The sequence below is a fragment of the Diceros bicornis genome, chromosome 12, assembly GCF_020826845.1.
Source record: "Diceros bicornis minor isolate mBicDic1 chromosome 12, mDicBic1.mat.cur, whole genome shotgun sequence".
NCBI classification, from domain to species: domain Eukaryota; kingdom Metazoa; phylum Chordata; class Mammalia; order Perissodactyla; family Rhinocerotidae; genus Diceros; species Diceros bicornis.
In genome coordinates this window covers 4,816,932-4,832,202 of record NC_080751.1, presented here as the reverse complement: position 1 = coordinate 4,832,202, position 15,271 = coordinate 4,816,932, and the positions used below count along the sequence as shown (strand labels likewise).

The following is a 15,271-nucleotide window of genomic DNA, read 5'->3' as shown; positions in this document are numbered from 1 at the left end:
CCCATGACTCATCTGCCTCTCACAGGCAGCTGAGCTGAATTTTAAACTTTTATTTAACAAATACTTATTTAGGATTTACTATGTATCAGCAAACACTTTATACATATAACTCATTTAATCTTCACAACAATCCTCTGAGGGAGGAATGATTATTAATTCCATTTCACACGTGAGAACTTTAAAACACAGAGAGCTTAAGTATCTTGCCCAAGGTCATCCAGGATAGGGATTCAAATATTGTCAGTCTGGCTACAGAGTCCATGCTCTTGATCACCAGGAGAGAAATTAATGACCTTTTTTCCCTTCCAAATTGGAAATATCTATTGTTTTTCCTGATTTTGAAAGTAACTAAAGAGACATAAAAATATTTGAACAAAGTAAAAGCGTATAAACGGAAAAGGAAAATTAGCCCACGTTTAGACAGAGAGATGTAGATACAGAGTATACAGCGACTTTCTAACACTAGATATTATAAGCAGTTCTTTGGAGGTTATTTTAGCAAACCAAAATGATGACAACCAGGCCCAGCGTGTCACAAGGCTGGGAAATTGGAGAAGGAGAGGATTCGGAGGGGGAGGAGGAAGAGTTGGGTGTGGTGCATAGTAGCTCACGGGGTCTCTAGAATGGAAGGCAGTGTCGGGCATGTGCCAGGGGCTCTGAGGAGACCCACAGGCCCAGGGATAGGAGGCTTTGGCACTTATGAATATTCCAGGCCACCTGCTGGGCCTTCAGGAGTGCAGCCTCACCCTCAGCAGTGGCCACAGCTGGGCCTTGAGCTGGCAGGCTGCAGAGGACATCCAGCCCAGGAGGATCCGACCCCCACTCCTCCCTGCTCCCAGCCCACTGCCTCGGTCTGGGGTTGGCAGAGGGGAGTGAGCTCTCCTAGATCCCCCATCCAGCTTCCCTTAATGAGCCCCATAGGAGCTCCAGCTGTCAATCACCCCAGCTCCCAGCACAACCTTCCTATTAGGAAGACGCTGGTGAGCAAAGATGCCAGGCACAGCAGCAGCAGGTATGGCCAGGAGGGTGGTGACTAACGGCTGGCAATGTTGCAGAGGGGCCAGCACCTCCCCCTACCCAAGGGGTAAGGATCCTGGAGTCCAAGGAGAGCTAGGGCCCCTGCACAATCAGACTGTTTTCCTTCCCTGACACTCCTAAGAAGGCCAAGACTGCTTTCCTCTTCAGGGTCCCCGCTGAGTGTGAGGTTTCTGGGAAATAGCACAAACCTTGCGGGCTGAGGCTGGATCAGATAGTGCTCTCACAGGATGAGCAAAGAGAACCTGGGTGGAGGCATGAAGCTGTAGGCAGAGAGGTTAGAGGAGAACCAGAGCAGAGCAGGGTCTCTGGAGCCCCCTGGAGATGTCACAGCCTGCTCTGCCTTTGGCCCTTCTCAGGGAACCTGCTGTTGCAGAGCCATGCATGGAACCATTACATCCAGGTCTGTAGTGCCTGGCTTAAGTGATCTTGGTCTCAGGAAGGGCCATTAGGTCCAGCAGCACACCTTCAAAGGGAGAAGATTACAGAAGATGTGACTACTCAGAGGTGGGGATCATTGAAGGCCCTCTTAGAAGCTGCCAACCACAGTCCACCTTCTGGCCCCCAAAGATTCATGTACCTGTTACATGCAAAATACATTCACTCCTTCCCAAGGTCCCCCCAAAATCTCTTCCCATTATGGCATCAGCTCCAAGTTCAGAAATGGATCATCTAAATCAGGTCCACATGTGGATGAAGCGCCTCAGGTGTAGTTCCAGCTCTCAAATTTGGTTCCTCTCTATCTGTGGATTTGTGAAACTAAAGAGAGGAGATATTTGTCCCTCTCAACATGCAATGGTGGGACAGATATAGGATAATTGCTATAGACATTCCTGTACAAAAATCCAAAAAACGAGAAGCAAAGGAAATCATTGGTCCACAGAAATTCTGAAGTGCAGCTGGCTAGATGTTGCAAGTTCCTTGATTAGGTTTCAAGGCCTAGGAGTAATTCTCCATGACTTTTGGCTGTGCCCTTTTGGCTCTTGGTTCTGCCTCTGAGCCCATCCTTCCTTTATCATGAAGGTAATGCATGTTTGCACCTGAATATATAGTTTTCTCAGCTTCTTTCCTTCCAGTAAAATTTTGGAGGTCCAACAGTCTTTTTTCATTTTTTACATCTCTGTCTCTTTCAGTCTAAGCTGGCAGTGTTTCTGATTATATAGTTTTCTCAAAAACTTTGTGGGTCTTCTGTAAATCTCATTGAAGTTCATTCTGTTCAACAAAAGTCATTCCCACAGATCTTTTTAAGATTAACCCTTCTCTACCTTGGGCTCCTGCTGAGAGACAGTGCTCTTAAACACTCTAGAGGCCCTATTGTTTGATTGGAGAGTATCTGGGAGGGACACTCTTAATCTCTTGAAGGACTTTTCCTTTTTTTTTTTTTTTGTGAGGAAGATCAGCCCTGAGCTAACATCCATGCCAATCCTCCTCTTTTTGCTGAGGAAGATTGCCCCTGAGCTAACATCCGTGCCCATCTTCCTCTACTCTATATGGGATGCCATCACAGCATGGCCTGACAAGCGGTGCGTCAGTGTGTGTGCGGGATCAGAACCCAGGCCACCAGCAGCGGAGTGTGCGCACCCAACCACTACGCCACGGGGCCGGCCCCTTGAAGGGCTTTTAATGTGACCGAATCTTTGATTTTTCTGAGGCCTTAATGAAGGGTTGTAGAGTCACACTTGCCTTTATCCCAAGATCATAGTTTTCTGATAGTGCTCAGAAGTCATTTCTTAATTTTAGCCTAGTTTGCCATCTAGAGAGACTGAGAACTTTCAAAATCGTCAAGTCCTGGCCCCTTTTTGTTTAATAGTCCTTCTTTCAATTTATCTTTCTCCTCTGGAATTTTACTCTAAGCAGCAAGAAGAAACCAGGTGGCATCTTCAACACATTGTTTGGAAATCTCTTCAGCTATATCACCAAGTTCACTAGGCACATGTTCTACCTTCCACATAATTTCAGATGACAATGTCACTAAGCTTTCTGCCTTTATGTAACATCAACCCTCCTCCCCCTTCCTCTAGTTTCCAACAATATTTTCCTCATTTCCTCTTGAGCCTTACTGGCAGCCTCCTCAAAGCCTCCAGATTTCTACTAATAGCGCGTTCAAGGCAATTTAGGCTTTTTCTAATGTGCTCCTGAAAATCTTTCCGGCCTTTGGGGCTGGCCCCATGGCGTAGCAGTTAAGTGCGTGTGCTCCACTACTGTCAGCCCGGGTTCGGATCCTGGGCGTGCACCGATGCACCACTTGTCAAGCCATGCTGTGGCGGCGTCCCATATAAAGTGGAGGAAGAAGGGCATGGATGAAGATGGGCATGGATGTTAGCTCAGGGCGCATCTTCCTCACACACACACAAAAAAAGTTAAAAAAAAAATCTTTCCGGCCTTTGCTCACCACCTCATTCCAAAGCCACTCCCACACATTTTGGTATTACTTATGGTAGCCCCTCATTTCCAGGTACCAAAATCTATATTTGTTATCTATTGCTGCATAATGAATCACCCCAAAACTTAGTGACTTAAAACAGCAACATTTATTATCTCATAGTTTCAGTGGGTCATGAACCCAAGCTGAGTTCCCTGGCTCAGGGTCTACCACAGGCTGTAATCAAGGTTTTGGCCAGGGTTATGGCCTCATATGAAGGCTTCACTAAGTAAAGACCCGCTTCCAAGCTTACTCACGTAGCTGTTGACAGGATTCAGTTCCTCACGGGTTATTGGACTGAGGCCCTCAGTTCATCTCTGGCTGTTGGCCAGCAGCCACCCACAGTCCCTTGTCATGTAGGCCTCTCCATAGGACAACTCACAACATGGCAGCTTGCTTGATCAGAGCAAGCCAGGAGATGAGCAAAAGAGAGAGAGAATTCAAGCAAGACAGAAGTCATATTCTTTTTTTTTTTTTATATTTTTATTTATTTTTCCCCCCAAAGACCCAGTAGATAGGTGTACGTCATAGCTGCACATCCTTCTAGTTGCTGTACGTGGGACATGACCTCAGCATGGCCGGAGAAGCGGTGTGTCGGTGCGCGCCCGGGATCCGAACCCGGGCAGCCAGCAGCGGAGCGCGTGCACTTAACCGCTAAGCCACGGGGCCAGCCCGGAAGTCATATTCTTTTGTAACCTAAGCTAGGAAGTGATATCCCATCACATATTCTTTGTTAGAATCAAGTGACTGTGTCTAGCCCACGCTCATCAGGATGTTATTACTCAAGGATATGAACACCAGGAGGTGGGGATCATTGGGAGCCATTTCAGAAGCTGCCTACTACACAAGCATTCTTGAAATTCTCTTCTTCTGCAGATTTGTAAACACCATACTCGCCAAGTCCTTACCTTTTGAGCCTTTAGAGATGTTAGTGGACCTCAGCTGTCTTCTTTTCTCAGACCACACCTTCTCCCTGACTAAACTTAACCTCATTTCTACTGGTGACTCTGGGGTTCACTCCATTAGAGGTAGTCAGAGGTAATAACCTGAATAGATAACAAGGCAAGACTTATGACAAGATACAAAGAATAGTATAGTGAATAACCATGTACTCACCACTCAGTTTAAGAAATAAAACAATATTAATTGAGTTGAAGCCCCTGGGTCTCCCTCCCAATTTATGTTCCTACTCTTCTCTTCAGAGGAACTGCTGTTCTGAGTTTGGTGTTGATTGCTATTATGCATTTCTTCATAGTCTTATTATATATGTATGCATTCCTAAGTCATATTTACCGTTGTTTTACATGTTTTAATCTTTATGGAAACAATCATATTATACATATTTTTCTGCAAACTTGCTTTTTTTGCTCACATTATTTTTGAGATTTATCCAGATTAATACGTGTAGCTCTGATTTATTCCTTTCCTTTGCTGCGTAGTATTCCATTGTATAAATATACCACAATGTATTCTCCTAATAAACATTAAGCCTGTTTCCAATGAGTTCTTTTATAAACAACACATGATGAATATTCTTGTACATGTCTATTAGGACATGTGTGGAAGAGTTTAACTAGAGTATATACCAAGAGTAGAATGTAGGATATGTGCATCTTAAATTTTTCTAGACAATAACAACTAGCTCGTCAAAGTAGTTGTTCCAATTTATGCTCCAACTAGCAATGCACAAGGGTTTAATTTGCTCATGTCCTCAACACTTGAAGTGTCAGGCATTGACATGTTTGCCATTCTGATAGATGTGAAATGGAATGTCATTCTGCTGCCAGCACTGTAGTGAACTAGATATTCTTAGAGGACCTCCCACAAAAACAAAAACAAAAACAATTGTTTGTATTACTTTCCTGGGTTTGAAGAAATAGAGCAAAATCTTCAAAGGGGAAAAGTCCTGAGAGGAAGAGTTGCCTGGACAGTAAATACTGACAGAAGCCTTGCAGTCAGGAGTTTGAGACTCTGATGGGGGGAGTGCACAGGGAGCTGAAGTGGCCCCAGGAGATGGGCTCTCTGACCTCAGCAGAAAGAAATACAAATTTTACTTGGAAGAAATCATCCCCAGTGTAAGCCCTTGGGGTTCCCCTAGATTAAGATAAACCAAATATGAGCTCACAATCCATTATCATCAAAAAAAAAACAAAGCTAGGAACACAAAATGAGAAAGCAACAGAGACTGTCAATAACAAGGAAGTTTAAAGAAAACTAAATTGAATGTTTAGAAATTAAAAAGATAATTGTTGAAATAAAAACTCAACAGACAGACAAATCTCCGTCATGAATAAAAATCCTTAACAAATATTAGCAACTAGAACTCAGCAATACATAAAAAGAATTATACCCCATGACCAAGCAGAGTTCCAGGGATGCAGGGCTGGTTTAATATTAAAAAAATCAATCAATATTATCTACCATATTAACAGACTAAAGAAGGAAAATCACATAATCGTATCAAGTGATGCAGGAAAAGCATTTGGCAAAATTCAACATCTGTTCATGATTTGAAAAATAGAATAAGGGGATGAATGTCCAGAGCATTATGCCAAGTGAAAAAAGTCTGTTCAAAAAGGTTACACACTGTATGGTTCTATTTATATAACATTCTTAAAAAGACAAAATTATAGAAATGAGGAACAGGTTAGTGATTGCTAGGGATTAAGGAGAGGGTAGAGGTAGGAGGGGAGTGGGTGTGAGTATAAAAGGGCAACCTGAGCCCTTGTATGATGGATAAATTCTGTATCTTGACTGTATCAATACCAATATCCTGGTAGTGATACTGTAGTATGGTTTTGCAAGATGTGACCATTGGGGGAAACTGAGTAAAGGGTATATGGGATCTTTCTATATTATTTCTTTAAACTGCATATGAATCTATAATTATCTCAAAATAAGAAGTGAAGGACATCAGCATCATGGCAGAGTGAGCTCTTCTCTTAGTCTCTCCCCCCAGGATACAACAAAAAGGACATTCACAATCCAACAGAGGACATTCACACAACACAATAGACGTCTGAGAGATCCACACAGCCATTTGTCTGAAGGTGGGGGTGCTGGACACCCCCAGGAGGCAGTGGAAGGAGTTAAGGGGATCGCCTCTCCCTCCTGTGTGCAGTGACCTGGGGGGGGAGGGCCTCATGGAGGCCAGCACATGACCCTGAGAGGAGAAGGGAGAGAAGGCAGCCTTCTGCAGGAATGCTTGTGCTCTCAGAGCTGCCTCCTAGCCTGTGGGAATGCCCTACACCAAGGCAGTTAAGCAATCATGGGGGTCTCCACACCAAGCCAGGCAGACAGTGAGTACAGAGCTGAGGCAAACAGGATTGTGCACACGAAAGAAAGCACCCCTCACCCCACCCCCCACCTGACACACCAGCTTGGCCCAATGGCCTGAGCAGGGGAGCCCCACCAGAGTGCCTGAGTATACTTTTTGAAAGCAGCAGTGGAGACCAGGTAAACACAGGCTCTATTAGCATAGCTTCCAAAGGACAGGCACAGATGCCAGAGATTGCAGTGGGCTCAGAACACACAGCTCCTGCCCCCACCCCTGCAGTGGCAGCAGGTGGAATCTGTGACCAGATACTACCACCATGCAAAGGCACAAATCCACCCTGTCAAATAGTATGAAGAGGTATATTAATACTCCACACCAGAAGGAAAATGACAAGCACCCAGAAATCAATCCTGAAGGCACTGAAATTTACAAGCTAAAATGACAGATAATTCAAAATAGCTGTCATAAAAAAACTCAATGAGTTACAAGAAAACTCAGAAAGACAGTTCAAGGAAATCAGGAATAAAATTAATGAACACAGGGAATTCTTCACAAAAGAGACTGAAACTATAAAGAAAAAACAGTCAGAAGTGTTGGAGATGAAAAACACAATGAATGAGATAAAGAAAAATCTGGAGTCTTTAAATAACAGAGCTGATATTATGGAGGACAGAATTAGCAATTTAGAGGACAGAAATATAGAAATGCTTCAGATGGAGGAGGAGAGAAAACTAAGACTAAAAAGAAATGAAGAAGGGCTGCCCTGGTGGTGTAATGGTTAAGTTTGCATGCTCCAGTTCGGCAGGCCAAGATTCACAGGTTCAGATCCCAGGCACAGACCTACACACCACTCATCAAGCCATGCTGTGGCGGCATCCCACATGCAAAAGAGAGGAAGATTGGCACAGGTGTTAGCTCAGGGCCAATATTCCTCACAGAAAAGAAAAAAAAAGAAAAACATGAAGAAATTCTCTGAGAAATATCCAACTCTATTAGGAAATGCAACATAAGGATCATTGGTATTCCAGAAGGAGAAGAGAGGGAGAAAGGAGCAGAGAGCTTGTTAAAAGAAATAATAGCTGCGAACTTTCCAAACCTGTGGAAGGAGCTGGAATTACAGGTAAAAGAAGCCAATAGAACTCCTAATTACATCAGTGTAAAAAGACCTTCTCTAAGGCGAATATTAGTAAAACTGGCAAAATTCAATGACAAAGAAAAAATATTAAGGGCAGCAAGGCAGAAGAAAATAACCTACAAAGGAACCCCTATCAGGCTTTCAGCAGATTTATCAGCAGAAACTTTACGGGCTAGGAGAGAGTGGAATGATATATTAAAATTTTGAAAGACAAAAACTTTCAGCCAAGAATACTCTATCCAGCGGAAATATCCTTCAGATATGATGGAGAAATAAAATCTTTCTCAGATAAACAAAAGCTGAGGGAGTTCATCGCCACAAGACCTCCTGACCCCCTCTACAAGAAAAGATCAAGAAGGCCCTCATACCTGAAGAAAAAAGAAAGGGCTTACAAAGCCTTGAGCAAGGTAATAAATAGGCAGACAAAATCAGAAAACTGCAGCTCTCTAACAGAACAGGTTAGCAAACACTATTATAACATTAAAGATAAAGGGAAGGAAAACATCAAAAATAAATATAATCAATTCACTTTAACCACAACAGAAAATGGACTAAGTTGTGACAACGATAACTTAGTTGGGGAAGAGGAAAGGGATGGAACCTGCTGAGACTAAGGAAATAACTGGCTATCAGAAAATGGACCATCTCATCTACGAGATCTTTTTTTTTTTTAAAGATTTTATTTATTTATTTTTTTCCCCCAAAGCCCCAGTAGATAGTTGTATGTCATAGCTGCACATCCTTCTAGTTGCTGTATGTGGGACACGGCCTCAGCATGGCCAGAGAAGTGGTGCATCGGTGCGCGCCCAGGATCCGAACCCAGGCAGCCAGCAGCGGAGCGCATGCACTTAACCTCTAAGCCACGGGGCCGGCCCTCATCTACGAGATCTTTTATACAAACCTCACAGTAACCACTAAACAAAAACTCAGGACAGAGACACAGATGATAAATAAAGATAAAACTGAGATAACCATCATAGAGAGCCACCAAACTGAACTGGCAGTCCAAAATACACAGGACGAGAAACAAGGGAAATAAAGCAAGTGATAAAATGGCAGTATTAAGCCCTCAAATATCAATAATCACTCTAAATGTAAATGAATTGAATTCTCCAATCAAAAGACACAGAGTCGCTGTATAGATTATAAAACAAGACCCCAAAATATTCTGCCTCCAGGAAACACATCTCAGCTCTAAAGACAAACACAAGCTTAGAGTGAAGGGATGGAAGATGATACTCCAGGCTAATGGCAAACAAAAGAAAGCAGGTGTTGCCATACTTACATCAGACAAAGTAGACTTCAAGATAAAAAATGCAATAAGTGACAAAGTGGCGCAGTGTATAATGATAAAAGGGACACTCCACCAAGAAGACATAACACATAAATATATATGCACCTAACACAGGAGCACCAAAGTACATAAAGCAACTATTAACAGACCTAAAATGAGATATTGACAGCAACACAATAATAGTAGGGGACCTTAACAACCCACTTACATCAAAGGCTGGATCATCCAGACAGAAAGTCAACAAGGCAATAGTGGAATTAAATGAAAAACGAGACCAGATGGACTTAATAGATAGACATAGAACACTCCATCCTAAAACAGCAGAATACACATTCTTCTTAAGTGCACATGGAACGTTCTCAAAGATAGACCATATGTTGGGAAACAAGGCAAGCTTCAATAAATTTAAGAAGACTGAAATCATATCAAGCATCCTTTCTGACCATAATGCTATGAAGCTAGAAATCAACTACAAGAGAAAAGCTGGGAAAGTGACAAATATGTGGAGACTAAACAACATGCTATTGAACAACAAATGGATCATTGAAGAAATTAAAGGAGAAATCAAAAAATACCTGGAGACAAATGAAAATGAAAATACACCATACCAACTCATATGGGATGCAGCAAAAGCAGTCCTAAGATGGAAATTCATAGCAATACAGGCCCACTTTAACAAGTAAGAAAGTTCCCAAATAAGCAATCTTTAACTACATCTAACAAAACTAGAAAAAGAAGAACAAACAAAGCCCAAAGTCAGCAGAAGGAGGGAAATGATAAAAATTAGAGCAGAAATAAATGAAATTGAAACCAAAAAAACAGTAGAAAGGATCAATGAAACTAAGAGCTGATTCTTTGAGAAGATAAACAAAACTGACAAACCCTTGCAAGACTCACTAAGAAAAAAAAGAGAGAGAGAAGGCTCTAATAAATAAAATTAGACATGAAAAAGGAGAAATTACAACAGATACCACAGAAATACAAAAGATTATAAGAGAATACTATGAAAAACTATATGCCAACAAATTGGACAATCTAGAAGAAAAGGATAAATTCTTAGACTCATACAACTTCCCAAAACTAGTCAAGAAGAAATAGAGAATCTGAGTAGACCAGTCACAAGGAGAGAGATTGAAACAGTAATCAAAAACGTTACCAAAAATAAAAGTCCAGGACCAGATGGCTTCTCTGGAGAATTCTACCAAACATTCAAAGAAGATTTAATACATATCCTTCTCAAACTCTTCCAAAAACTTCAAGAAGATGGAACACTTCCTAACACATTTTACGAGGACAGCATCACCCTGATCCCAAAGCCAGACAAAGACAATACGAAGAAGGAAAATTATAGGCCTATTTGGCTGATGAACATAGATGGAAAAATCCTCAACAAAATATTGGCAAACCGAATACAGCAATACACTAAAAGGATCATTCAATATGGTCAAGTAGGATTTATACTAGAGATGCAGGGATGATTCAACATCGCAAATCAATCAATGTGATACACTACATTAACAAAATGAGGAATAAAAACCACATGATCATCTCAACAGATGCAATAGAAAGCATTTGACAAGATGTAATATCCATTTGTGATAAAAACTCTCAATAAAGTGGGTATAGCAGGAAAGTAACTTAACATAATAAAGGCCATATATGACAAACCCACAGTCAACATTATACTCAATGGGGAAAAACTGAAAGCTATCCCTCTGAGAACAGGAACAAGACAAGGGTGCCCACTCACCACTCTTATTCAACGTAGTATGGGAGATTTTGGGCAGAGCAATTAGGCAAGAAAAAGAAATAAAATGTATCCAAATTGGCAAGGAAGAAGTGAAACTCTCCCTCTTTGCAGACAACATGATTTTATATGTAGAAAATCCTAAAGAAATCCATCACAAAACTACTAGAAATAATCGATAACTACAGGAAAATTGCAGGGTACAAAATCAACTTAGAAAAATAAGTTGCATTTCTACACTCTAATAACAGGCTAACAGAAAGAGAACTCAAGAATACAATCCCATTTACAAACACAACAAAAAGAATAAAATATCTAGGAATAAATTTAACCAAGGAAGTGAAAGACCTATACAATGAAAACTATAAGACATTATTGAGTGAAATCAATGATGACATAAAGAAATGGAAAAAATATTCCATGCACTTGGATTGGAAGAATGAACATAGTTAAAATGTCCATACTACTTAAAGCAATCTATAGATTCAATGCAGTCTCAATTGGAATCCCAAGGACATTCTTCACGGAAATAGAACAAATAATACTAACATTCATATGGGGCAACAAAAGACCCCAAATAGTAAAAGCAATCCTGGTAAAAAAAGAAGAAAGCTGGAGGGCCAGCCTGGCGGCATAGCGGTTAAGTTCGCGCCTTTCACTTCAGCGGCCTGGGGTTCGCTGGTTCAGATCCTGGGCGTGGACCTACTCACCGCTCATCATGCCGTGCTGAGGTGGGGTCCCACATAGAAGAACTACAACTCTTCAACTGTGACAGACAATGACGTACTGGAGCTTTGGAAGAAAAAAGAAAAAAAGAAAAGAATAGTTAAAAAAAAAAAAAAAGAACAAAGCTGAAGGTATGACAACCCTTGACTTCAAAATATAGTACAAAGCGATAGTAATCAAAACAGCATGGGCCAGCCCCGTGGCTTAGCGGTTGAGTGCACGCACTCCGTTACTGGCGGCCCGGGTTCGGATCCCAGGCGCGCACCAACGCACCACTTCTCCGGCCACGCTGAGGCCGCGTCCCACATACAGCAACTAGAAGCATGTGCAACTATGACATACAACTATCTACTGGGGCTTTGGGGATTAAAAAAAAAAAAAAGGAGGAGGATTGGCAATAGATGTTAGCTCAGAGCTGGTCTTCCTCAGCAAAAAGAGGAGGATTAGCATGGATGTTAGCTTAGGGCTGATCTTCCTCACAAAAAAAATAATAATAATAAAAATAAAAAAAATAAAAATAAAACAGCATGGTACTGGTACAAAAACAGACACACAGGTCAATGGAACAGAATTGAAAGCCCAGAAATAAAACCACACATCTACGGACAGCTAATCTTCAACAAAGGAGCTAAGAACATACAATGGAGAAAGGAAAGTCTCTTCAATAAATGGTGTTGGGAAAACTGAACAGCCACATGCAAAAAAGTGAAAGTAGACCATTATCTTTTGCCATACACAAAAATTAACTCAAAATGGATTAAACACTTGAAGATAAGACATGAAACCATAAAACTCCTAGAAGAAAACATAGGCAGTACAGGCTTTGACATCGGTCTTAGAAGATTCTTTCGAATACCATGTCTACACAAGCAAGGGAAACAAAAGAAAAAATAAACAAATGGGACTTCATCAGACTAAAGAGCTTCTGCAAGGCAAAGGAAACAACGAACAAAATGAAAAGACAACCCACCAACTGGGAGAAAATATTTGCAAACCATATATCTGACAAGGGGTTAATCTCCAAAATATATAAAGAACTCACACAACTTAACAACAAAAAAACAAACAACCTGGTCAAAAAATGGGCAGAGGCTATGAACATTTTTCCAAAGAAGACATACAGATGGCCAACAGGCACATGAAAAGATGTTCAACATCACTAATCATTAGAGAAATGCAAATCAAAACTACACTGCGGGGCCGGCCCAGTGGCTTAGCAGTTAAGTGCACGTGCTCCGCTACTGGTGGCCTGCGTTCGGATCCCGGGCACGCACCGATGCACTGCTTGTCTGGCCATGCTGAGGCCGCGTCCCACATACAGCAACTAGCAGGATGTGCAACTACCACATACAACTATCTACTGGGGCTTTGGGGAGAAAAAAAAAAAGAAAAAACTACAATGAGATATCACCTTACACGTATTAGAATGGCTAGAATCACCAAGACAAAAAATAACAAATGTTGGAGAGGATGTGGAGAAAAGGGAACCCTCATACACTGCTGGTGGGAATGCAAACTGGTACAGCCACTATGGAAAACAGTATGGAGATTTCTCTAAAATTTAAAAATAGAAATACCATATGACCCAGCTATCCCACTACTGAGTATTTATCCGAAGAACTTAAAATCAACAATTCAAAGAGACTTATACACCTCCAAGTTCATTGCAGCATTATTCACAATAGACAAGACATGGAAGCAACCCAAGTGCCCATCCACTGACAAATGGATAAAGAAGATGTGGTGTATATATACAATGGAATACTACTTAGCCATAAGAAAAGACAAAATCCTCTGATTTGCAATGACATGGATGGACCTTGAGGGTATTATGTTAAGCGAAATAAGCCAGACAGAGAAAGACAAACACCATGTGATTTCACTCATGTCTGGAAGATAAACAAACACATGGACAAAGAGAAGAGACTAGTGGTTACCAGTTGAGTGGTGGGCATAAGGGGTAAAGGGCACATATATATGGTGACTGACAAATAATAATGTACAACTGAAATTTCACAATGTTATAAACTATTATGACCTCAATAAAAAAAGAGAAGTGAAAGTAATGGAAGGGTTAAACAGAGATTATACAAAGAGGAAGAGAAAAATTATCTGGAATGGAAAGAGAGAGAGGCAAGGAGATGGAGAATATGAAAAGGAAGTTATGAGACGAGAAGGGTAGGATGAGAAGGTCCCACATATGCCTATCAGAACTCCAGAAGGAGAGAATAGAGAGGATGGAAGAGAAGCATCTTTGAAGAGATAATGGCTGAGAAATTTCTAGTACTGAGGATAGACCACATGCATAGATCATAGCTGCAGGAAACAAGATAAATAAGAAGTCAACACCTAGACACAGTGCAGTGAAACTGCAGAACACCTAAGATAGAGATTTTTTAAAAGACAGGAAAAAGATCACTTACAAAGAAACTACAATTAGACTGGCAGTAGCTTTCTCATAGCAATTATGGAAGCCAGAAGACGATGAAATAATATATATATTTTTAATATAGGTGATTGTCACTTTTTTTCTTTTTTTTAAAGAAAGATTTTATTTTTAGAGCAGTTTTAGGTTCACAGTTACGATTGGAAAATGCAGAGTTCCCATATACCCCTACATGCACCGGAGCAGTACATTCGTACATCGACGAACCTACATTCACACATCATTGTCACCCAAAGCCCATAGTTTACATTAAGATTCATTCTTGGTGTTGGACATTCCACGGATTTTGACAAATGTATAATGACATGTGTCTACCATCACAGCATCACAGAGAATGGTTTCACTGCCCTAAAAATCCTTGTGCTCACCTATTTATTCCTCTTTCCTCCCTAACCCCTGGCAATCTCTTATCTTTTTACTGTCTCCATAGTTTTGACTTTTCCAGAATGTCAGGTAGTTTGAATCACACAGTATCTGGCCTTTCAGACTGGCTTCTTTCACTTAATAATATGCATTTATGTTTCCCCTATGTCTTTTCATGGCTTGATGGCTCATTTCTTTTTCCTGCTGAATAATATTCCATTGTCTGGATGTGCCAGAGTTTACCCATTCACCTACTGAAAGACATCTTAGTTGCTTCCAAGTTTTGGCAGTTATGAATAAAGCTGCTATAAACATTCTTGTGCAGGTTTTTGTGTGGACATAAGTCTTCAATTCATTTGGGTAAATACCAAGGAATTCGATTGCTGAGCTGATATCTTTTTTTAAATAGCTTTATTGAAACATAATTTACACACCATATGATTCACCCTTTTAAAGTACACAACTCAATGTTTTTAGTATATTCACAGAGTTGTGCGACTATCACCACAATCAATTTTAGAACATTTTCATCCTCCTTCAGAGGACCCCATACCCATTAGCTGTCACTCCTCATTCCCTTCCTCTTCTCACCCCAGCCCTAAGCAATTACCAGTCTGCTTTCTCTATAGATTGTCTCTATAGATTTGCCCATTGTTAACATTTCATGTAAATGGAGTCATACAATATGTGGTCTTCGTGTCTAGCTTCTTTCAGTTAGTCTGTTTTCAAGGTTTATCCATGTTGTAGCATGTATCAGTACTTCATTTCTTTTTCTGCTGAATAATATTCCATTGTATGGATATACTATATTTTGTTTATCCATTCA

General features: G+C 40.9%; 1 long non-coding RNA gene across 1 annotated transcript in view; it reads right to left on the bottom strand.

Annotated features, from left to right (window-relative positions):
• Positions 1–11,698, bottom strand: part of LOC131411777 (uncharacterized) — a 35,252-nt gene extending 23,554 nt beyond the window's left edge. Inside the window, exons 1-2 of the long non-coding RNA XR_009221641.1 lie at positions 11,621–11,698; positions 4,366–4,503 (exon numbers count right to left, since the gene is read on the bottom strand). This is a non-coding gene — a long non-coding RNA (uncharacterized LOC131411777). The remainder of the gene's footprint in view (positions 1–4,365; positions 4,504–11,620) is intronic.
• Positions 11,699–15,271: the final 3,573 nt, after the last annotated feature.